The sequence below is a fragment of the Barbus barbus genome (assembly GCF_936440315.1).
Source record: "Barbus barbus genome assembly, chromosome: 19".
Taxonomy (NCBI): domain Eukaryota; kingdom Metazoa; phylum Chordata; class Actinopteri; order Cypriniformes; family Cyprinidae; genus Barbus; species Barbus barbus.
In genome coordinates this window covers 30,994,561-31,018,557 of record NC_136747.1, presented here as the reverse complement: position 1 = coordinate 31,018,557, position 23,997 = coordinate 30,994,561, and the positions used below count along the sequence as shown (strand labels likewise).

The window sequence follows — 23,997 nt, the reverse complement described above, 5'->3', positions numbered from 1 at the left end:
TTATTTTTATTATTATCATTATAATTATTATTATTATTATTTTTTTATTTTATTTTTTTCTTTCTCTCTCTTGTTTTCTCTGTCCCCTGGTCTTGTCGGTCATAGTATGGTTAAATAAAAGGGTATATAAAATTTAATTAATTAATTAATTAAAAAAAATAAAATAAAAAAAAAATATATAAAAAAAAAAAAGGCTGTGAATGATGATAGCATAGCTACACATACGTACTGTCATGTGTTATCTGTGTTACTGACAGGCCGGGTAAAAAAAAATAAATAAATAAAGAAAAAAAAGAAAAAAAAAAGAAAACATGGACGTTTATTTTCCCACAGGGTAACTAATGTGAAGTTGTTTGTTTAATATTCATTGTATTCTTTTTCTGGATGTTTTTGCCAAGGACTTTTATTTTGGTGTTGCATCCTCTGAGAAGGAGGGTCAGGTATGTGAAGGGAAGTGCGGGAAGAGAAGAGAGTAGAGTGTGGCGGGCACAGAAACTAGTTGCTCTCCTCCCCGGTTCTAGGGCTTTGTTCAATAAAAGTTACTAGCTGTCGATATTTTCAAGTACATCGTCTTTATTCACATCAACCCACGGGCAGCTAAAACCCCATGCCTTATATTTATAATACATTATAAGGGTATTTTTAAGGCATTGTAATGAATGCATAATGAATTATAAAAAACCTTTTAATGTGTTATAAAATCTCATGAGTCAAGTCAAGTCAAGTCACCTTATTTCTATAGCGCTTTTTACAATGCAAATTGTGTCAAAGCACTGCACAATATCAAAAAAGGAAAATAATGTGTCAATAAGTTTAAATAGTGTCTTTGCAATAAGGTCGGCGATATCGCTGGAAATGAAGCGTCCCCAACTAAGCAAGCCAGAGGCGACAGCGGCAAGGAACCAAAACTCCATCGGTGACAGAATGGAGAAAAAACCTTGGGAGAAACCAGGCTCAGTCGGGGGGCCAATTCTCCTCTGGCCAAACAAACCAGCAGTTCAGTTCCAAACTGCAGCAAGTCAGATTGAATGGGCTCAGCTGGTTCCAGTGGTCTTTTCCGATGGCTGTCTAAGTGGCGGGGTCCTCAATGGGGATCTGTCTCTGGCGTTCATCCAGGTGTTTGGCCTCTGCCTACGATCAGGGACACATACGTCATCTCCCGGCGCTGATCCTCCATCTCAGGTGTTCGGTCATCTCAGATCATGTAATGGTTAGATCCAGACTGAAGTTCTGTAATTCCTGAAACGTAGAGACAAGCAGAGACATGATTAGCGTAGCTGCTGTTCCATCTAAGCAAAAATAAATTGTTCAACCCTTTATTATTATAAAGAATAATAATAATGTACATTTGATCAGATATAACTGCAGTACAAGATTATAAAATGCATTATGTGTATGCTTGGCTAAAGAGATGTGTCTTTAATCTAGATTTAAACAGAGAGAGTGTGTCTGAACCCCGAATGTTATCAGGAAGGCTATTCCAGAGTTTGGGAGCCAAATGTGAAAAAGCTCTACCTCCTTTAGTGGACTTTGCTATCCTAGGTACTACCAAAAGTCCAGAGTTTTGCGACCTTAGAGAGCGGGCTGGATTATAGCGTGGTAGAAGACGAGTTAGGTACGCAGGAGCTAAACCATTTAGGGCCTTATAGGCAAGTAATAATATTTTGTAAATGATACGGAACTGAATAGGTAGCCAGTGCAGAGACTGTAAAATTGGAGTAATATGATCATATTTTCTTGATCTGGTAAGAACTCTAGCCGCTGCATTTTGGACTATCTGTAGCTTGTTTATTGAAGATGCAGGACAACCAGCTAGCAGTGCATTACAATAGTCCAGTCTAGAGGTCATGAATGCATGAACTAGCTTTTCTGCATCAGAAACAGGTAGCATGTTTCGAAGCTTGGCAATGTTTCTAAGATGGAAGAATGCTGTTTTTGTAACATGGGAAATATGATTTTCAAAGGACAAGTTGCTGTCTAAAATAACACCCAGATTTTTGACTTTAGAGGACGTAACAGTATATCCGTCTAGTTGTAAATTATAATCCACGAGATTCTGTGTACTGTTTTTTGGTCCAATAAGTAATATCTCTGTCTTATCTGAATTTAGTAGGAGGAAATTATTGGTCATCCAATCTTTTACATTTTTTACACAATCTATTAGCTTAGATAGTTGAGAAGTTTCATCTGGTCTTGTTGAGATATATAGTTGAGTATCATCAGTATAGCAATGAAAACTTATCCCGTGTTTTCTAATAATATTTCCAAGGGGCAACATGTAAATTGAAAATAGCAGAGGACCTAGGACAGATCCTTGTGGTACTCCATACTTTACTGGTGATAATTGAGATGACTCCCCATTTAAATGAACAAAGTGGTAGCGATCGGACAGGTAGGATCTAAACCATCTTAAAGCCTGTCCTTGAATACCAATATAGTTTTGTAATCGATCTATGAGTATATTATGGTCTATAGTGTCAAACGCAGCACTAAGATCAAGTAATACTAGCAATGAGGTGCAGCCTTGATCTGAAGCAAGTAGTAAGTCATTCGTAATTTTAACAAGTGCAGTTTCTGTACTATGATTGGGCCTGGTCTGCCTCAGTGCTCTAACAGCGCTCATCAATTACAAAATGACTGAGATGAGTTGAAATTCAAGCACGAATTCCAGCACGATTGCTTCTGTGAAAAGGGCGAGGCACGATGTCAGTAAATGCAGAATAGTTGCAAATACCTGTTTTCTACACTGATGCACACATACCTTGAACACACACCCAGTGCAGTAAATGACAAAAACATCCAAAAAACTGCTCAACTCTTTTGAAAGTAGGGCTGCCACTTGATTCATGTGAATGTGACAACAACAGCATTTTTCTGTTTTGTATAACTAAAATTGAATGGGTAAATATTTTACTATTTTATTTGCAGTTTAGACTGACTACTTTACAAAAATTATTTTACTGTACCTTTTTAAGTACCAGTTAAAAATAATCACCAGTGTAGAAACAATGATCCAGAGAAAGATTCGAGCTGTTTTCTACTATTCAATAATGAAACTTTTTTTCCTGCAAGTGCATGTTATTCTATGGTCCACTAGGCCACCCATAAAATCATGACATTGGGCTTTTTTTTCTTCATTTTATTTATTTTGACATATATCAGGAGCACTCTAATAAAGCACTGATTTTAATTAAATTATCACACCTAAGCAATATTACGATCCCTTTTTTCCGATTTAAAATTGAGACTGAAATTGCTTCCCTTCACACAGCTTTAAAGACATGTGGTGCACAACGATGGAGTAAAGAGTAATAGTCTTTAATTCCAACTTAAACACAATGGACAGGAGAATCACCAGGAGAACATACAAACACAAACTCACATCGATCCTGGACCAAGACCAGACAGACTTGTTTTTTGGGCCGCTGTGCCAAGATTGAGTTTGCATGCAGCACAAATACAGCGGCGTTTAAATAAATAAATAAATAAGATTAACGTCATAATGTTTCAGTCAAAATTACGATAATAAAATCATGTTATATTCAACCATCAACCATCCAATCTGTCATTCTTCACATGTATTAACATGAAAAACAGGAATAAAAATGTTCTACATTGATAGTAGGCTCCAACTCGGTTAACTGACTTATTTATTATTAATGATAAAACAACGTTGGCAAAGTTATATCGTTTGTTTTCTGAGGTAGGCTAAATGGTATGTTACGACTGATTAATCACAAGCTGTTTTATTGACTTTTTTGAAACAGACATTTGTTTTATTAAATTATTCTGATTTTTTCCAACATTCTTTCTGATAAGCATTCATTTTTATTTCGAGCTGTAAATAGTAAAGTGGAAACGATGATTGAGTCACATGCCGCTTGAACGGAGGCAAATACAGTTATCTCACAACATAAAAACACATTTATTGTTTGTATTTTGTGATAAAATTGACAGAAATTATAAGCTGAGACTCTGTGTTATAATAAAAGTAACAAAGCACAAAGCTTATTGGAATTATTTGTTTGTTGGTGTGCTACAAATAATGAATGGACTTGAAAACGTTAAATATGATTTCCAAGCATTTATACCGTAAATAAAACAGCTTGTGAATAGCCACGTAACATTATTTACCTCAGGCCCGAGGCTGAGTGCTAAAGGTGTGAGGGAGTGGTGTTGTGTCAATGCTGTCAAGTAAAATATATCAGGAATGTACTGTAAGAGTTCTAAAGGTGTGAGGGAGTGGTGTTTTGTCAATGCTGTCAAGTAAAATATATCAGGAATGTACTGTAAGAGTTCTAAAGGTGTGAGGGAGTGGTGTTGTGTCAATGCTGTCAAGTAAAATATATCAGGAATGTACTGTAAGAGTTCTAAAGGTGTGAGGGAGTGGACTCCTATCGGAACACTCTTGAGCACCTGTGGGGGATTCTGTAGAGATGAGTTGAGCAACATTAGAGATCAGGGCGTTTAAGGAGGTCAAACTGTACGTAAATATTATACGTTAGTTGAATTAAATTGAAGGATCTAGGGATGCTCAAATGCAAACTGTGTGTTTTGCTTCAAGAGAGCAATCATACATTCTTCATTCATTTTGAATCATTTATTCCTATAATCATATAATCGTTTATAATAATTAGTCATTAGCATTGTATAATTTATCATTTGTTTATTATTATCATTTGTATCATTTTAATTATATTATTCAGTTACTCTTTAAGATTTTATTTAGCTTATTATTCTCCTGGCATATTATTTTCATAGTTGTTTAGTCTTATTATGTGTGTTTTAAGGGCTGTTTGTCTTCATGAATAAGAGATACGTGGGAGTGTTTATGGAAACTCAAGGTTTATGGGATGTTGTTTGAAGCAGTTTGGTATGAGTATACTTGTTGAATTTGTGCTGGTCAGATGAAGTCTGAGCATTGAAACATACGCAACTAATAAACTCTTTCATCATCACTTCTTCTACTGTTCTGCTCTTCTCTGGCTTTTTCCTCAGTCAGCTTCTTGGCTGATAGAAGACTGTTAACAGGTTTTGGGTATTTTGGGTACCAGACAAGACCTCCTGTTAACAGGTTTTGGGTATTAGACTACAAGTTGTTCTGTTACCAGATAAAACGGATATTTGGTGTCCAGGGCTGGATCTTAATTGTCTGGTGGAGGCAGGATGGAATAACACAGAGCTGTTATCTCCATAAGAGCGGAGTCAGGATTGTTTCTCGCATGACCAGACGTGATAATTCCACAACTGGAAGAGCATTTTAAGATTAATAAGCAGGAGCTATAATAAATGATTCATAGTTGCTAAAATATCCCTCTATGTTATGCATTATGTTTGAATCATGAAATATTAAGTTTAAAAGTTTTTATTGCATGAAATAGCTTCAGATTTTAAACATCTGGTATTTAGGGGGTATTTAGGAAAACATTGCCATATAGCAACAGTGTACCACAAAGGAAACTTGCCAAAAAAAAGTAGTTTTTCTATTAAATTATGATTTTCATTTAAATTGAAATGCACATTTCTTTTATATGCATTCAATCTTAATTGCCATCAAAATCTTGCCACACACACACACACACACACACCGTTACAGTCACTGAAGGCCAACTCATTCTCATGGTCATCACTCTTCACTCTTTTTGCTGTATTCATTTTCTGAAAAGAATCAGTCATTTTCTTATTCATGCATCAATACAACTATACTACAATAAACACTTCAAATAAATGAATAACTGCAATCATATTATTGATGGATGTTACTATCTATAAAAAATCCCAATGAGGAAATACTGTATATTACTGCAATTCCACTGTGGTACAGTATTGTCAGAATTGTCATACAGTAAAACTGTTAGACAATGTTTATTTGTGAATAAAAATATGTAATTTACTAACCAAAGATGATTTAAAAAAAAAAAAAAATCCCCCTTGAGAAGAGATGGTCAGAAATGAGGTTAATTTCTGGAGCACATCATCAGGTGTGAGGGTGACAGTAGGGTAAAAAAGTGCCTTGGATGAACATTCAAATGTCATTTGACTTAAAAACAGCACATCATTGATTATCAGGCCGTCCCTTTTAATTACTATATTGCAATTTATTGTATTTTCAGAATATCAAGGAAGGAGGTAGAAATGAATTGTAGAAACAGTGCTTTGCAGCATTGTGACTGTCAGCTAAAGAGAGTCTTTCTCAATCTTGGAGATGTTTGCATCCATCACAAGTGAAACAAGTTGAACAGCATTGTTTCATTTGTCAGCACTGATGGAACTCTTCTGGAAAATTCCACACCTTCAAAGGATGTGGTCTATCACACTATAAAAGAGCTCCACTTCTCTAAAGCACACAAAAAAAAAAATAATAATAATAATAATAATTATTATTTGAAGAAATCATAACGACTATTGTAATATATCCAGACTCGGTGAGTTATTCTGATTTAAATTATTTTAGGACTACATTTACTTTTAACCTATTAACTGTCACTTAGAGCATATACTGTCTTATAAAACACAGATCTGAACGTAAATAGTAATTAATGAACACTTTGGAATACAGACCTAAGAAGTTAAATAAGTTACAGAAATACGTAAAATAAGTTTTTTACACAAAATGTATATTTTTCAAAATAATTTGGAATTTTGAAAAAAACAAAACAAACAAAAAAAAAAAGCTCAAATTCAAAGAATACGACAAATATAATATTTTTGTTAGCTGTGGAAAAGTCATGTCATGGGTTTGCATTTAGAAGAAGAACTGACTTTGATTTTATGAGGATTTTAAAGGTTTGGCCTGTAGTCAGACTATAAATGAGCAAAAAATGAGTTTTTTTGTAATTGCTATGTTATTATCTTGTCAAAAAGGTCCTGAGACAGCATACAGAGCTTCTAAATCAAAGAGAAAGCAGTGTTTTGGTGGCTCCTGCTCCAGAAACTGATAAACTGAACTCAAATATGATGAATTTTAAGGCTCTGATTGAGTTAGTTTGGGTTACAGTGATGTTTAAACAGCATACTTATGATTTTCTCACACTTTGTATTTTTGTCTCGTTTTCCAGTAGAAATACCTAAATATCCTTAAATCAAGATACATAAACAAAAATATCATGACTATTGTGTGCTTTCTGATAAATGTATCAAAATTAATTTATGTATAAAACAATAACAAATATCTGCCAGGGAGGTCAGAAAAATCATTTCGATTGATGCTCTTTTCTTCTATGTTTGAGGTTTACATAAAGATTAGACTAACAGTTGGCTCTAATCTCTCTTTTTCATTATAGAAGAGACTCTTATCTACTATAGTAATAGATATGACGGAACAAGTTTCAAAAACGTTCAAAAGGTAAGAAACAAATGATCTCATTAAAAACTGTGCATTAAAAAGCAGCATGTATTTTAAAATCTCCCTCCAGCTGTCGTCACTGTCGTCTTGTACAGTAGGTCAAACACTCATAAACAAAGGTTTACATGTCTCTTCATATTAAACTGCTTAAGTGTAAACTGTAAATTAATATACAGTATATTTATATACATGGTGTATTTAAGTATTACTTGAATGTGGTTCTTCTGCGTCCAAAATCTATCAAAAAGATATAGGGAGAAGGTTGGAAGGAAAAGAGAAGAAAGTGTCTGTTTACACTAGTGTTTTTTTGTTTTAAAACGCATAGCTTTTGCTACGGTTACGCCTGTCATTTACACTACTCCGCCGTTTTTGACCCTGGAGACTACTCAAACAAAACGAGTTTAGTTTAAAACTCCGGGGAACAGCAGAGTCAACTAAAGCATCAGCTCCAGTGAAGATGATAGAGCGCGTGTCATTGTGTTTTTGGACGCGTTCGACCCGGGTTCGAGTCCGCCTTTTGCTGAACTTTTTGTTTTTCCCGTTTCAAATCTCGTATCGCATCAGAAAAGCATTTATTTTTAATAAAAATTAAGGAAATAATCCAAAAGTCGAACGCGCCTATTAATACACCTATTAATAGATGAGGATCAAAGGAATCACATGACTAGACAGGAGACATGAAAACACAAACAAAACCCAAACCACACGTTACCTTTACAAAGGCTAGAACACATTTCTTAATACTTATGTCACTTTTTCAAAACTCTATTGAGAAATGGGTCCTAGTGACTGACTGTAAAAAAACAACAACCTAGAGCCAAAACATTATGGATCTCTTGCAAAAGCAACCACTTCATTTAAAACTATTTGAACTCTTCTGGTGTTTTTGCATAGTAACTTTACACAAACACTGATGAGCCACACACACCAAACTACACACAGATATGACCAATGTAACACCACCGTGATTATCTTGTGTGGAGTTTGTCACAGCACTCACACGTACATGTATTTACAAAAATACACTGTATATTTACAGTATTAAAAGAAATACAAGGGGGGTCAAAATCATTTATTTCTTCCAAAATACTCAGTTTTTATTTCTAAGTGAATGAATTATGTATAAATGGTTTTGCTATATAAACATAATAATGGTCATTAAACTGTGTATATTTGTGACTTTGTCAACAAGAGAGTTTTACACAATCTGTTTACATTAACAAATATAGGAATATTTCAGCCTAATGATCAGAAAACTACATGCAATTAAAGAAATAACATTATCTGCAAAACGTTAGATTAACCTGTTAATTATAAAAGGTCAAAAACTTAAAAAATCCAAGACTCTCTTTGTCTGCTATATACAGTTATTAATTGTGTGAAATGATTAATATAATCTACAATAATTTGTTTATTCATTTGATTCCACTCTCAATGTTTTATCAGGAACAAGGATTCGAAAAAGAAGACGGATGAGCACTGGCTAAAAGAAAACAACGACACTAAAGATATAGATGTCGATAAATCTAATTCTGAAATTGATTTTGACAATGATTTGAGTTACAAGAAGTCATATTTAAAAAAAGTAGTTTATCGAATTAATTTAAATTGTCCTCATTATTTAAATGATAGTTATTTTCTTGAAAAAACGTTTTTTCCTGTCAATCGAGTACAGTCATCTAAAATGACATATTTTATGAGGCACTTTAAAATCAATGAAATGTTTGATTTAAACGGTCAGTTTGCATTTGCAGTGATTGAATTTGTTAAAGGAGAACCTGAATTAATCGGGCCCTTTAAGCCAAAAAATGTTGGTCAGACTGGAAAATATCCTGAGATACATCACAGCGAATATCAATGCATACATCATTTAAAACTAAAAATTAAGTATATGAAAAAGAATAAGAGAATGATAAAAACTATTTATATATTTACAAAATATAGTCCTTGTTTTGGCATAAAAGGAGATTTGTGTCCTTGTATGTCTCAACTAGCTAATTTCTCTAAAGAAATGTATAATAAATTTAATATAGATATTTACATTACTTTCCAGGACATTTATGGTGCAACTGGAAGTTTAGCAAAAACAATTAATAAACTGGTAAAACCACAAAAGAAACAGAGTCATGATGATGAATATAACCATGATAAAATATTGAAATTAATAATAAAATTTAAAAAGCAATACCCTAAATCAGAATTTAATTTTTTCCTGGGAGAAAAAGAGCAAGAAAATATCAAAAATGATATTAGAGAAGAAATTAAGAAAATTAAACCAGATATAGAAATCGAGTTAAAAATAAAATTTCCCAGTAATCCAAGTTTATCACATGATCTTAAGAGCTTCGGAGAAAAACAAACTAATAATATAAAGACACAACTAAAAAAATATAATTTTACTAGGGAAATGACTGAAAATATTTGTTCACTCTTTCATTCTAAGTGGTGTGAAGTAGTTGATGAAAAATATACATGGTTTATATATGAGAAGCTCAGTGATTATTTTAACACCTTTGCTGTTGCATTTGCTTATAAAGATATAAAAGCCATCACAAACCATTTTAATCTGGAAAGAGTAAAACTATATTTTTAAATTTAGAATAATTGTAGTGCATGTGTGTTGCTATGTAGATATAATTTTTCTGCGCTTTTTTTTGACATTGCATTGTGTAACGGCTCTATAGTGTCTCATTGATTTGTATTTGTATTTCTCTGTAATCGTCTCCATAAATCCATCTGAGAGATGAACACCTATCCATCTACAGACTCGAGACACTGTCAGACTGCTGATTCTCCATCTTAACACCTGTTCAATGCCAACAAGCAGACAACTATATCTACTCAATAAATCTATTTGCTTTCACTTGATCTCCTGCTTTCTGTTCTTGGCTGTAGGAGAGGGAATCTCAATAATAGAGTTAACTTAACTTTAACTCTCTTACCTGAATATACAGATCATTTTCAGCCAGATAATCTGGACTAACATTATGCATATAACTGGCTGTCCTGATACAGGTCCTGATGGGTGTAGTAAGAAGAAAACACCTAAAGAAATTCAAGCCCAACTGTGAAAAAGAGTCAATTCTGAGAAGGAAACATCAGCCATTAACACAAGTTAGAGTTCAGAGAAGAATGGTTTTAAGTGTGTATGTTGGTGACTTTATCTGATCTATCTTTATTCATCACTGCTCAAAGAGATGTGTAATATTAGTTCATTAAAGGGAATTCCTTACAGAGCATGCTCTCTGAATCAGTCAGTGTTTGCGCTCTAGATTCATTAACCTCAGCTGATTTTACCATTCATCTCTATGCTGTAACAGCAGGTGAGTGACATTTACATTTAAACAGATGCATCTTTATCCAGAGCGACTTTGCATTCAAGGTACACATTATCATGCATTCCCTGGGAATCGAACCAGTGACGCTACAGCCATGCATACTTGTTTATTGTGTGATTTATTAAAATAACATTCAATTAAAAATGGAAGTGTGTCACAAAGTGCAAGTACTCCATTATCCATGATCTCAGATATTACAAATGCATCTTACTATACACACACAAGCTTTCATTGATGTCTTCTCAGAATCAGTCCTTATTGATTCATTTGAACTGAGACTTTTGTTCCATTCTTTAAATCTCACTCAATCCACAAACTCATATCTCTGATCCACAGAAAGCAGCTGTTCTTTCACTAGATGGCAGTCTCCATCTCTGATCCTACAGATAAACATGTTATCTCCCTGATGTGTGAATCTCATGCAAATCTCCTTTCAGTGGCTTATTCCAGCAGAGGGAATCAGGATTTAGAGAATTAAAATACTGTCTTAAACTGAATCAGGCAATCAGATTGTGGTGTTTATGTGACTCCGTACTAATCTGAATATTGCCAATTGTCTAGATCAACTTTGAATAAAGAAAAGAGAGGTTTAGACCCAATACATTTTTGTTTATGTACTGAATGTGAAATTTAGCAGGAAACACAAATTATATTCTCTTTTGGGTAGTTAAGTTCTAACAGAAAATCTCAGAAAGATTGTAAATACCGGCACTGAAATTAATATAAATATTATTGGGAATATTAATAAAGAGAGAAATCATGTCTATTGATGGGAAAAACATAAAAACACAACAGAACTATAGAAAGAACTTCACTAACATAAGTGAACTATAGGGAAATAGACTAATGTGCCGCTACGTAGAAAACAGACATGCCAGCTAGTTATATACCCAATGCAGACGGCTACACTCATAACTGAAGCTGACTGATATCATCTTGGTCTGGAGCGAGGTCTGTCTGCAGTATTTGTGAAAAACTGCTCAAAATTAGCATACTCTCCGATTCCATTTATTTAAAGACTGATTTACACCGGATGATTGAGGGGCACTGTAGAGTTAGAGAGTGATAGACACTGTATGGTGATAAATGCCTGCCAAAAACGAGGCCTACGTTAAATATAAATATGTCCTGCTCACTTTATGACTTAAAACAGAGAATCAAAATATTTCTGAATAGCTGACGATTGCAGACATAAACTTAAAAGATCTGCTAGTGTTTCACATTTTCCATAGTGGACAATCAACACTGTAAACATTGACTAGTTCATCATGCAAGGGATCTCATTTATGCAGTCGATCACAGAGGGTAGACATTTCAAGCTTTCTATTCATATATTTGTCAAGTCTTTGAGGCAAGTATTTGCTGAGATTCAGGTTGTTTTATTTACATGTCTGTGAAGAGAGGTGACAGAGACTGAGACGGCAGAGAGCGCACCCTGATTATTTTCCCATGAGTCCTTCAGATGTTCCCACAATCTAATCAGTTTCTACATAAAGAATTCCTTCATTCTGCAACTCCAAGTAAGAGACGAGTTTTGTTTGGTTCTTTGACTACTTCATTGCATCTGGAAATAAAGATGAAGTTCTCAAGGTGAATGCATACCTTGACTCTAGGGGTCAAACAACTAAAAATCAAGTCAGAAATCTTGGGGTGATTCTGGAGACAGACCTTAGTTTCAGTAGTCATGTCAAAGCAGTAACTAAATCAGCATACTATCATCTCAAAAACATTGCAAGAATTAGATGTTTTGTTTCCAGTCAAGACTTGGAGAAACTTGTTCATGCCTTTATCACCAGCAGGGTGGATTACTGTAATGGTCTCCTCACCGGCCTTCCCAAGAAGACCATTAGACAGCTGCAGCTCATCCAGAACGCTGCTGCCAGGATTCTGACTAGAACCAGAAAATCTGAGCATATCACACCAGTCCTCAGGTCCTTACACTGGCTTCCAGTTACATTTAGGATTGATTAAAAGTACTTTTACTCGTTTATAAATCACTAAATGGCCTAGGACCTAAATATATTGCTGATATGCTCACTGAATATAAACCGAACAGACCACTCAGATCATTAGGATCGAGTCAGTTAGAAATACCAAGGGTTCACACAAAACAAGGGGAGTCTGCGTTTAGCTATTATGCCGCCCACAGTTGGAACCAGCTTCCAGAAGAGATCAGATGTGCTAAAACATTAACCACATTTAAATCCAGACTCAAACTTATATACCAACCCAAACCTCTTTCAGGAGAGTGTATGTTGTCAGAATGACTTTATAATTTGCATTAAATGATGTAAAGCTGATGTCTATTGACACATATGATTAATATACAATAATAATTTGGGTTTTCTTCACCTTATTAGTTTCAGATCAACAATAGTTTATCTTTTTGTAAGATAACTCTACCAAAGCACCATCCAACTTAATCAGTTGCATCTTATGTACTTTATTTCTTCATCCATTCGTGGTATTCATTTAGTCATTTCATTAATTATTATTAACTATTGTTTTATTAATAAAACAAGAGATAGACACCATCACAAAATGTGTAATGGTTTTACTGGTTATAATGGGACTTGTATTGGTTTTAATGGAAACTGTAATGATTCCTGTTGGTCTCTATGGTAATTGGTCACCTTCTATTGGTGGCTTGTCAATACAAATAAATCCTATGGAATATGTCCCAAAACACACTACAGAAAACCTTTTTTTATGTTTAAAATTGATGGTTTGTAATGTTTGTAATGGTATTTTTTATTTATTTGGGTTTATTTGGTATTAGAATTTTCTGTGATGGTTCTGTTGTTTTTCAGCAGGGTTGCCTCATAGTTTTTATATAATGCATTTAAGTCATTTTAAAGTCTATTGTTGGCTTAGTTTTGTTTTTATAACCTCAAAAAATATTATCTTAATACTTCTTTGAAGTAACAAAATTACCATGTTACCATGGCTACAAGAACCATGATATATAAATTATTTTTTAAACTCAGAGAGAATAGATGCATTGGTGGTGGTAAAATTATTACCGACATTCAAACATGTTATTAACCTCAACAGACGAAAAAGTTTCACAGGATTATGAATGTAGCCTACCTGAAAGTGACGCACGGGCTTCGTTTTCATCTTTTTTTTTCTTGGCAGTAGATTGCTGATGTCTTTTCACAGGCATAGTTGTCCATCAATTATGAGCATCTGCATTCAGCCGCAAACATGAGGTGAAATTGCGTGTCACGTGTTTTTTTTTTTTTGGAGAAACTGGGATGGTGCCCTCCTGGGAGTTGGTGCCCTACACAAACTGCATACTCTGTGTATAGGGAGCAGCAGTACTGACAAGAGCTGAAGGACTTCGGAGAACAACAGGCAGATAAAATGATAAAACCTGTGGACGAGCGTTCATTGTCAACTGTCATTCATTATTTGTATTCAGATAATAACTGTTGTTAGAACATTATCATTTTCTGCTACAAGTTCACATCAATAAAAAAAATAAATAAAAGTACCTAATTGAAACTACATGCAGTTTTGCTTTGTTTTTGTGTGAGTGTGTAAATCCCTAATACAGGCTACAAGACATTCAAATCTGAAAATTAAAAACAATATTAATAGATAATATATAGAAGTAATATTAATAATTCTAATATTTATGGTATAAATATACTAATAATAATGAGAATAAACTATTATATTTTCTAAACCCTAATTCATGCATCCCTAAAAGAGTGTCTCTTCAGAAGACTTAAACCGCTTATTTCATATTAATTTATTATATATTTATTATCTCTTTATGAACGTTTTGAAGTGTGATAGTTTCAGTACAGGGATAGGGAATCTGTCAAATTTCATTAAAATATCTTAATTTGTGTTCGGAGTATGAACAAGGATTTAGAACGACATGGAAGTGAGTAAATAATGACAGAATTTTCAGAATAATTTTGGTTGAATTATTCCTTTAAATGTTGTTGTTACAGAAGCGGATGGGACACACAGGGTAATATAAAAGGTAAGGTTTATTGTACAGAATGAGCGATGCAGAGAGAAACAACGGTGAGTATCTTGATGCAGAGAAGTAGATGGAGAGCGAGACTTCACTGAACTATGGTGTATGTTGGCAGGAGCTCGTGGACGGACGGGGAACCACACACCTCGACGTTTCGTCTAGAAGATCCAGGAACGACAAACAGGGATCTAGGACATGGATGACAACACTCGGAGAAAGGACAAGAGGTAAGTTCAAGTATCAGCATATACTTCCGGGAGTCCACTTTGTATGGATGAACGAGACCGGACGTTTAGCTGTGGTGAGGTGTGTGGTTCTATAGGGAGTCTTGATGAGGTGATGACGTGCAGGTGTGTCAATTAGAACTCGGTTGAGGGTGCTCGTTGTGATTGGTCGCGGTGAGAGCCTGGTCAATCTGTGACATTACCCCCCTCTCCACGGCCCGCTCCAGAGGGCCGCAAGCCCCAACGTCATGGTGGCCTACCTCTTCCTCTAGGGGCTGGACAGTCAGGATGGGTGGTGTGGAACTCTTCCATTAACGTAGGATCCAGGATGTCGTCTCTAGGGACCCATGACCTTTCTTCAGGGCCGTAACCTTCCCAGTCCACCAGGTACTCCAGGCGGCCACCATGGCGCCGGGAGTCCAAGATCTCCTTCACCTTATATATCTTGCCAATCTTCAGGATTAGTGGGAGAGGGGGTTCCTCGCTCGGACTAGGCTCTGTGGTGGAAGTGATAGGAGAGTGATAAGGTTTTAGGAGTGAAACGTGGAAGGTGGAATTGATACGGTACTGAGGAGGTAGTTGTAGCTGATAGGTGACCGGGTTGATTTGCCTGGAGATGGTGAAGGGACCAAAATATCTGAGACTCAGCTTCTTGCAGGGCAGGTGTAGCTTGATGTCCCTGGTTGAAAGCCAGACCTTCTGTCCTGGTTGGTATTGCGGAGCCTCGGATCTACGAAGGTCTGCTGTCATTTTATGCCTGCGTACTGCTCGCTGGAGCTGGTGGTGAGCATCGTCCCAGACCCTCTCGCTCCCCCTGAACCAGTAATCCACTGCAGGCACTTCCGAAGGTTCCCCTGACCAGGAAAATAAGGGTGGCTGGTAGCCGAGCACGCACTGGAAGGGAGTGAGTCCAGTAGCAGCCTGACGTAACAAATTCTGGGTGTACTCGGCCCAGCCAATAAACTGGTTCCAGGAGTCCTGGTGGCCGTGGCAGAAGGTTCGCAGGAAGCGGCTGATCTCCTGGATCTTCCTCTCCGTCTGCCCGTTGGTCTGGGGGTGATAACCTGAAGATAGACTCACGGTCACATCCAGGAGTTTGAAGAAGCCTTTCCATACACGGGAGATAAATTGTGGACCTCGGTCAGACACCATGTCTTCGGGGATGCCAAAATACCTGAACACATGTGTGTCAGCAGCTAACTGCCGAAGGCTTGGAATATAGCAACGCACGTTTTACGCACACATCCAATGTCCAGTCTTCCTGTAGATTTCAGTCTAAGACTACTTTATTGAACATAATATAAATACATACTTGCAATGATGAATGGTGGACACCTTAGCTTCCCAAAGTGTGGTAAAAACTGTATACGTTCCCTGCACCAAGCCTGCTCACTCTACGTGAATGAAACACCGACTTAAAAACCCTATGTGCACATACTGCCCCCAAGTGGTGACAGCCCAAAATACATCGACATTAACACATTGGCTCCTACACACCGGCCCCATAATTGTTGGTGTGCAACTACAATTATATCTTAAATTATCAAAGGAGCCAAAATGGGTGTATGTGAACTTCTTTGAAGATCAGTCCATTGTTTCTTCCAACAACAGGCAGATTTTGGAAACAGGTCTGTCCAGCAATCCTGTTTTTGTCTTCAGTTGTACAGAACGGACAAATCCCTTTTTGTCAGAATAAGTCTGAGTGATTTTGCCTAGTGACCAGGAACCACGTGGAGCAGTTGGATCCATGATGAGCACTATATCACTAACAGTGAAGTTTCTACGTGGCTTCCTCCATTTTTGTCGTTCCTGAAGTAGTGGAAGATATTCCCTTATCACTTCCGGCTTTGCTACTGTTCGGACGCTCTTGCTTATTGCTCTGCGCTTTGCTCCCTATTTTTGCATTTTTCTCATATCTCTCCAAGATTTTAACTTCAGCAGATCAGCACAGTGCTCAGACAACACATTTTTGGGGGGAAAATTAAGACTTTCTCCCAGCAGTTTACATTCCAGAGACGGAAAAACACAGCTGTCTACATTCAAACAGACGAGAGAAAATGCCTCTCGTGGAATCTTCCTGCTGCATGAACTGCCACAAACTTCTACAAAGGATTGCGGTTCTTGAAACAAAGTTACTTGCTGGACTTCCAAAACAGGCGGAACACACAGCAGACAGTCATCACGGACCCCCTCAGCATACAGCTGGTGAGTCCTCTGAATCTCAAAAGTTTATACAAAGTGTAGAGGAAAAAGCCGAAACAGATCGACAGACAAATCGATGGCACAAACAGGGAGCGAGACCTAAAGGCAATCGAGACATCAGATTATCACGAGTATCTCGTATTGCTGCCGTAGCATCCTCTACCCCAGATACGGCTATGACAAGACTTGTAAACACTGGTATCTTACCACCCCCTTTACATCTTGAGAACAGATTTGAAGCATTAATGAATGTGGGAGAGAAATCCGCAAATGTGACTAAACACGGATCGAATCAGCCAGCAGCTAACATCGCTACTAACAGGCGCTCAAGGTCGAGCAGACAGCGGCTTTCAGCTCAGAGCACAGCCGAGCCCAGGACTCTGATAGTGGGTGATGCTATTATCAGAAACATCAGTAGCAGGACTACAACTACATACTGCCTTCCTCAAGCAAATGTCTCTGATGTGAACAAAGAACTTCGGAACATTCTGATGAAGCACAAGACTGCAAATCGAGTCATCATCATGTGGGGAAGAATGATATTCGGAAGGAGCAGTCAGAACTCCTTAAGAAGGATTTCAGTGAACTCTTTGAAACGCTTCAAAGTCTTGAAGTTCAATCGTTCATCAGTGGACCACTCCCAGCAAGGGGAACTAACATGTTCTCACGGTTGCTTGGGCTGAATACATGGCTACAAAGGACCTGCAGTATAAAAGGAGTCAACTTCATCGACAACTTCAATCTTTTCTGGGGCCACAGACAACTGTTTAAACCGGATGGCCTCCACCTAAACAGACTCGGTGCAAGAGTGCTTAAGGACAATATCTATTTCTCCCTCTGTCATCCTTCAGCGGTGTGTGCCAATCTACTCGGCCTGAATGGCACACACACACCTGGACAGAATATGAGTGACCACAGGAATTCATGTCAGCTTCTGAGTCAACATGTGGTTGACACATCCCACAAGGATACTGATAACACCCCGCAGCCACAACAAGCACTGCTCATGGACATCCCGGCTGAGCCCTGCCCACAGAGCTCATCACATGCAGACTGTGACGTACTACAACAGCTCCAACAGCTCCAAGACTCAGCACCCAAGGACGACTTTCTGGAAAACAGCATCTCACAGCCACCGGAAACACCAGAGCCAGAGCCCTGCTCACCAGACACACTTTCCCTCTCTCCAGAATCTCCACTTCTAAGCTTCTCACAGAAAATGGAGGAACTGGTGTATGCTGGGACCAAACTCTCCCACTCTTTCGCTGCAAGCCCCCAGATATCAACTAAAAAACGGCGGGCCCCACAACCACCAAAGACTGCAGGCCCAGCTCACCCTCCTCCTCCTGCGAGAGCTCTCCGGCCGCTGCCACAACGCCAGGGCCCAAACCACTCTCCATCTGGTGTAGGTGAACCAAAAACAACTGATAACAGCTCTCAGTGATATGTGTCGGGTCCCCGCTATATTAGCCACAACATTCACAAATGTTTACAGAACAAGCGGGAACCCAGTGTGCCTGTAGCCTCCTCTATTTCTGTTTTATCACGCGATAGAAAGTCTAAGGCCTTCTCAAGCCGTACGGCTGACCCATCTAACCTGCGGCCTATAATGCATCAATCTAAGATTGCTGTAGAGACAAAATGTAAATCCATCAAGTTAGCATTTTTAAACATTCGCTCACTTAAAAATAAATCATTTCTGATCAACGATTTAATAACCACAAACAACCTGGATTTTATGTTTCTAAATGACACTTTATAATAACGTCCAGTTATAAGTAATTTATAAGTGATTAGTTAATGATTAACTAATCGTTTACAAAACATTCATAAGCGATTAATAAGTGATATGCTAACAATTTGTGTATGTTTTGTTAATTCATTTAAAAGTTATTTACAAGTAATTAGCTAATGATGAACTAATCATTTACAAAACATAACTATGCATTCACAAATGATTAAGTAATATGCTAACGATTTATAAATCTGTCATAAGTTATCTTTATAAATAGCATCATGAAATAATTAAACACATCCTTAATGGTTAATAGTTACTAGTTAATATATTCTAATCTAAAGTGTAAACTACTCATCAGTTGTAAATGTTTTACAAACTTTATGGTTTCCAGTCGTGTGTGCGTAAATATATATATATATATTCACAAACAACCTGTAACCTGGAAGGTTTGTAAAACATTTACAACTGATGAGTAGTTTACACTTTAGATTAGAATATATTAACTAGTAACTATTAACCATTAAGGATGTGTTTAATTATTTCAAAAAAAATTATGAGAAAAATTATGAATAGCTTATTGATATATGATATTTACATGGAGAAAAATTATGTCTGTATTTATGTAGCACTGTGGAGCTGAGAGGCACGACATTTTGTTCCACTGTATGTCCCCACATGTAGCAGAATGACAATAAAGCTTGGCTTGAACTTGACTTGTCCGTAGACTAATGAGGAAGGCGTGTTTCACCTCAGGAATAGCAATGAGCCAGAGCCGGCGAGGGGTAAGCTTTGAGGCCACAGGGACACCTTGTGGTGCCCAAACGAAATACAAGAAGTGTAGCCTGCATGACGTAACTGTTGATAGTGTGTGATGAATGACTTAGATGGACAATATGGCCAAAATCTTATATCCCGGGTCAGCGGCAACTACAGCCACACCGAAGTGACTATGTTAATATACATATAAATATTAATAATACAATATTATTAGTGCCGAGATTCTTCACATGAGTGCATAAATACATAAATTTGCACATTTTCTTTGTGTGCTTCGACAGTCTAGGAGTAGAGCTTCTGTCAAGCATTTCCGCCCTCGTATAGATTTTTTTTCTTCTTCTTCTTCATTAAAACCAAAAGTGTTCATCAATGATTGTAGGCCTATATCAAGAGCAGGGACACGTTTTGTGCATTTTCTTTTGGTTTTGTGCTTTTACCAGAACGAAGCGCTGGATCGTGTGTGTTGTGCACGAGCGCCAAGAGAGAACTGATAACAGCTGCAACAAGCACTCGCCATGATTTCAAAAACAACACATTCCAGCGATAGATCGCCTGCTATTTGACACACACCAACGAATTTCTTATCGAATGGAGATGTTTCTTTCTTTAGGTACATCCGTGTGGCACTGCAACATGTTGCAAAAAGTGATGGGGTCGTGGGGACACGTCCCACCTGCAAATCACACCTATTTAATAGGCTAGTACTTTGAAGAAACTATTAAAAATATTCCACAGAATAAATAGTCTTCTTTTATTTGTTATATGTCATTTCCATATACATATGATAAATTGATAATTATTCGTTGAGTTTCAGTTCATCTTTGAGACGTGTTTCAGAACGAGTCTCTCAGAGACGGCTGAAAGCACACCCTGTTTGTTATTAATTTTATTTTTATTATTTTAGTTTTTACGGAAGCGTATTGCATTCACTTGAGGAAAAAAAAACTACTCTGTTTTTCTGAATTAACGACTTAATTATCTCAGAATTACGAGATCATTTTTCATGGAAAAAAGTTTTTGCTCTGTTTTTCTGAATTAACGACTTAATTTTTCATGAAAAAAAAAGTTTTTGCTCTGTTTTTCTGAATTAACGACTTAATTTTTCATGAAAAAAAAAGTTTTTGCTCTGTTTTTCTGAATTAACGACTTAATTTTTCATGGAAAATTTTTTTTTGCTCTGTTTTTCTGAATTAACGACTTAATTATCTCAGAATTACGAGATAATTTTTCATTAAAAAAAAGTTTTTGCTCTGTTTTTCTGAATTAACGACTTAATTATCTCAGAATTACGAGATAATTTTTCATTAAAAAAAAGTTTTTGCTCTGTTTTTCTGAATTAATGACTTAATTATCTCGTAATTCTGAGATAATTAAGTCGTTAATTCAGAAAAACAGAGTAGTTTTTTTTTTCCTCAAGTGAATGCAATACGCTTCCGTAAGTTTTTATTGTGAGTGCACACAAATAAAAGTAGACCATTTATAGTTTATAACGATGTCTTGTACTAATCTGTATGGCCAAAAATTACGGAGGAGGCTATTTTAAGTTATTTCCGCTGTCATGTGCTGTAAATTATTTCCTGTAAATTATTTTTTAAAATCTAATATTTCAGTCATGTGTGTTTTCAGTCAAGTCAAGTCACTTTTATTTATATAGCGCTTTTAACAATACAAATTGTGTCAAAGCACTGCACAATATCAAAATAGGAAAATAGTGTGTCGATAATGTAAAATGACAAGATTAAACACTCAATTTTCAGTTAAAGGCATTTTTGGCATTATTGAATTCAGTGATGCATCATCCAGCTCAGTTCAGCTCAAAAAGTTTCTGTTCAATCAGGTTGATGATATTGCTGGAAATGAAGTGTTCTCAACTGAGCAAGCCAGAGGCGACAGCGGCAAGGAACCAAAGCTCCATCGGTGACAGAATGGAGAAAAAAACCTTGGGAGAAACCAGACTCAGTCGGGGGACAGTTCTCCTCTGGCCAAACAAACCAGCAGTTCAATTCCAAACTGCAGCAAAGTCAGATTGTAAGGGCTCAACTGGTTCCCGAGGTCTTGTCCCGATGGCTGTCTAGGTGACGAGGTCTTCACTGGGGATCGCCAGGTTACCAGGTTATGTGTACGCCAGAAAATGAATTGTTTTTTGTTTTTTCCTACATATTCTTAATTTATCAGACTCTGTAGGCCATAGAAGCAAATATTTTTTTAAATATTTTATCTAAAGGTGTTCATTTCATTACTTCTTATGTCAGGCTTTACAGAGTTAAAGCAGCCAGTTTGAGCAGTTTCTATGATTTGTCTGCACTGAATTTCAAGTTCAAGTTCAAGTTGAGCTTTATTGTCATTCTGCTACATGTGGAGACATACAGTGGAACTAAATGTTGTGTCTCGCAGGACCACGGTGCTACATAAATACAGACATACAACAATGAAGTAAAAAACACTATAAACCTATACACAACTAACCTACTGACAGATTTAACTATAAGTATACTATATATAAGTATTTACCCTATACAAACTAAAAGAATAAAGGATAAAAAATACAAACTATACAAATGCTTCACAAATACTGTACATGTGCAAAGAGAGACATTTGAGTCAGCAGCTGGTTGGGGAACAGTGCAGGATGATTTGTAGTGCATGAGCATGTAAACATACATATATTGCTGAGTCTTTTGTGAGATTGTGTTCACGCAGCAGTGTGTGTAAGTGTCCATAGTGCACATAGAGGAGAGTGTCCATAGTGTAAAGAAAAATAAGAATAAAATAAATAAAAACAATTAAAGTTCCATACAGTTTTTCTTTGGTGTGGTAAGGTTTGGGGTGGGTGTTTGGGGTGGGTGGTGGTCCATGTTTCAGGAGGTATGGGTTTGCATGGGGTTTCAGAGGGGGCGGGGTGGTTTGAGTTCAGGGCTCTCACAGCCTGGGGGAAAAAGCTGTTGAGCAGTCTGGCGGAGCGGGCTCTGATGCTCTGGTACCGTCTTCCTGATGGTAGGAGCTGGAAGAGACTGTGGGAGGGATGGGTGGAGTCCTTCACGATGCTGTTGGTTTTGCTGGAGCATCATGTAAGGAAGATGTCCAGGATGGAGGGGAGAGGGGTACCGATGATCTTTGCAGCTGTGTTCACTGTCCGCTGGAGGGTCTTGCGGTCAGCAGCACTGCAGTTCCCGTACCAGACAGTGATGCAGCTGGTCAGCACACTCTCAATGGTGCCTCTGTAGAATGTGGTGAGGATGGGTGGAGGGAGACTTGCTCTTTTCAGCCGGCGGAGAAATTGTAGGCGCTGTTGTGCCTTTTTGGAGAGTGACATGGTGTTGGTGGTCCAGGTGAGATCCTCTGTGATGTGCACCCCCAGGAATTTAGTGCTGCTGACTCTCTCCACAGTTGAGCTGTCGATGGTCAGTGGGGGGTGGTCAACGGAGTTTCTCCTGAAGTCCATCACAACCTCCTTTGTCTTCTCCACACTGAGGGACAGATTGTTGGTGCCACACCATTCAGCCAGCTGTGCCATTTCCTCTCTGTAGTGCGTTTCATCGTTGTTGCTGATGAGACCTACCACTGTTGTGTCATCAGCAAACTTGATGATGTGGTTGGAGCTGAACTTGGCAGTGCAGTCGTGGGTCAGCAGTGTGAAGAGCAGCGGGCTGAGCACACAGCCTTGTGGGGCACCTGTGCTCAGTGTGGTAGAGCTCGAGGTGTTGTTGCCGACACGGACTGACTGAGGTCTTCCAGTTAGAAAGTCCAGGATCCAGTTACAAAGGGAATTGTTAAGGCCCAGCAGGTTTAGTTTATTTATGAGCTGTTGTGGGATTATTGTGTTGAATGCCAAGCTGAAGTCAATGAACAGTATTCTAACATAGGACATTCAGACAGGACACAGGTGATTTCTTTGATACCGGTATGATTGTTGTGGTTTTTGAGACATGTGGGGACGACTGCCTGGCTCAGCGAGGTGTTGAAGATATCTGTAAGCACATCTGTCAGCTGTGCAGCACAGTCTCTCAGAACACGGCCAGGTATGTTGTCAGGTCCCGCAGCCTTGCGTGGGTTAATCCTAGATAGGGTCTTCCTTACGTCGGCTGGAGACAGACAGAGCGCCCGGTCGTTGGGAGGTGTGGGCAGTTTTTGTGCAGGTGTGTCATTCTGCATTTCAAACCGTGAATAAAAGTGGTTGAGTGCATCGGGGAGGGATGTGTCCTCATCACAGGCCTGTGGTGGGGGCTTGTAGTCAGTGATGGTCTGAATGGCTTGCCACAGGCTCCGTGTGTCTCTGCTGTCTGTGAAGATTTTTTTTTAAATAAATGTGGAAATAAATATGTAAATAAATACATAAATTTGAAAATAAATAAAAGTGGAAATAAATAATTGTGGATTTT

At 37.5% G+C, this 23,997-nt stretch overlaps 1 long non-coding RNA gene across 1 annotated transcript; it reads left to right on the top strand.

Annotated features, from left to right (window-relative positions):
* Positions 1-6,346: 6,346 nt before the first annotated feature.
* LOC306885511 lies at positions 6,347-10,207 on the top strand. Its single transcript, XR_013785555.1, has 3 exons — positions 6,347-6,425; positions 7,284-7,345; positions 8,792-10,207. It is a non-coding gene; the product is annotated as an uncharacterized lncRNA (long non-coding RNA).
* The last annotated feature ends 13,790 nt before the right edge of the window (positions 10,208-23,997 follow it).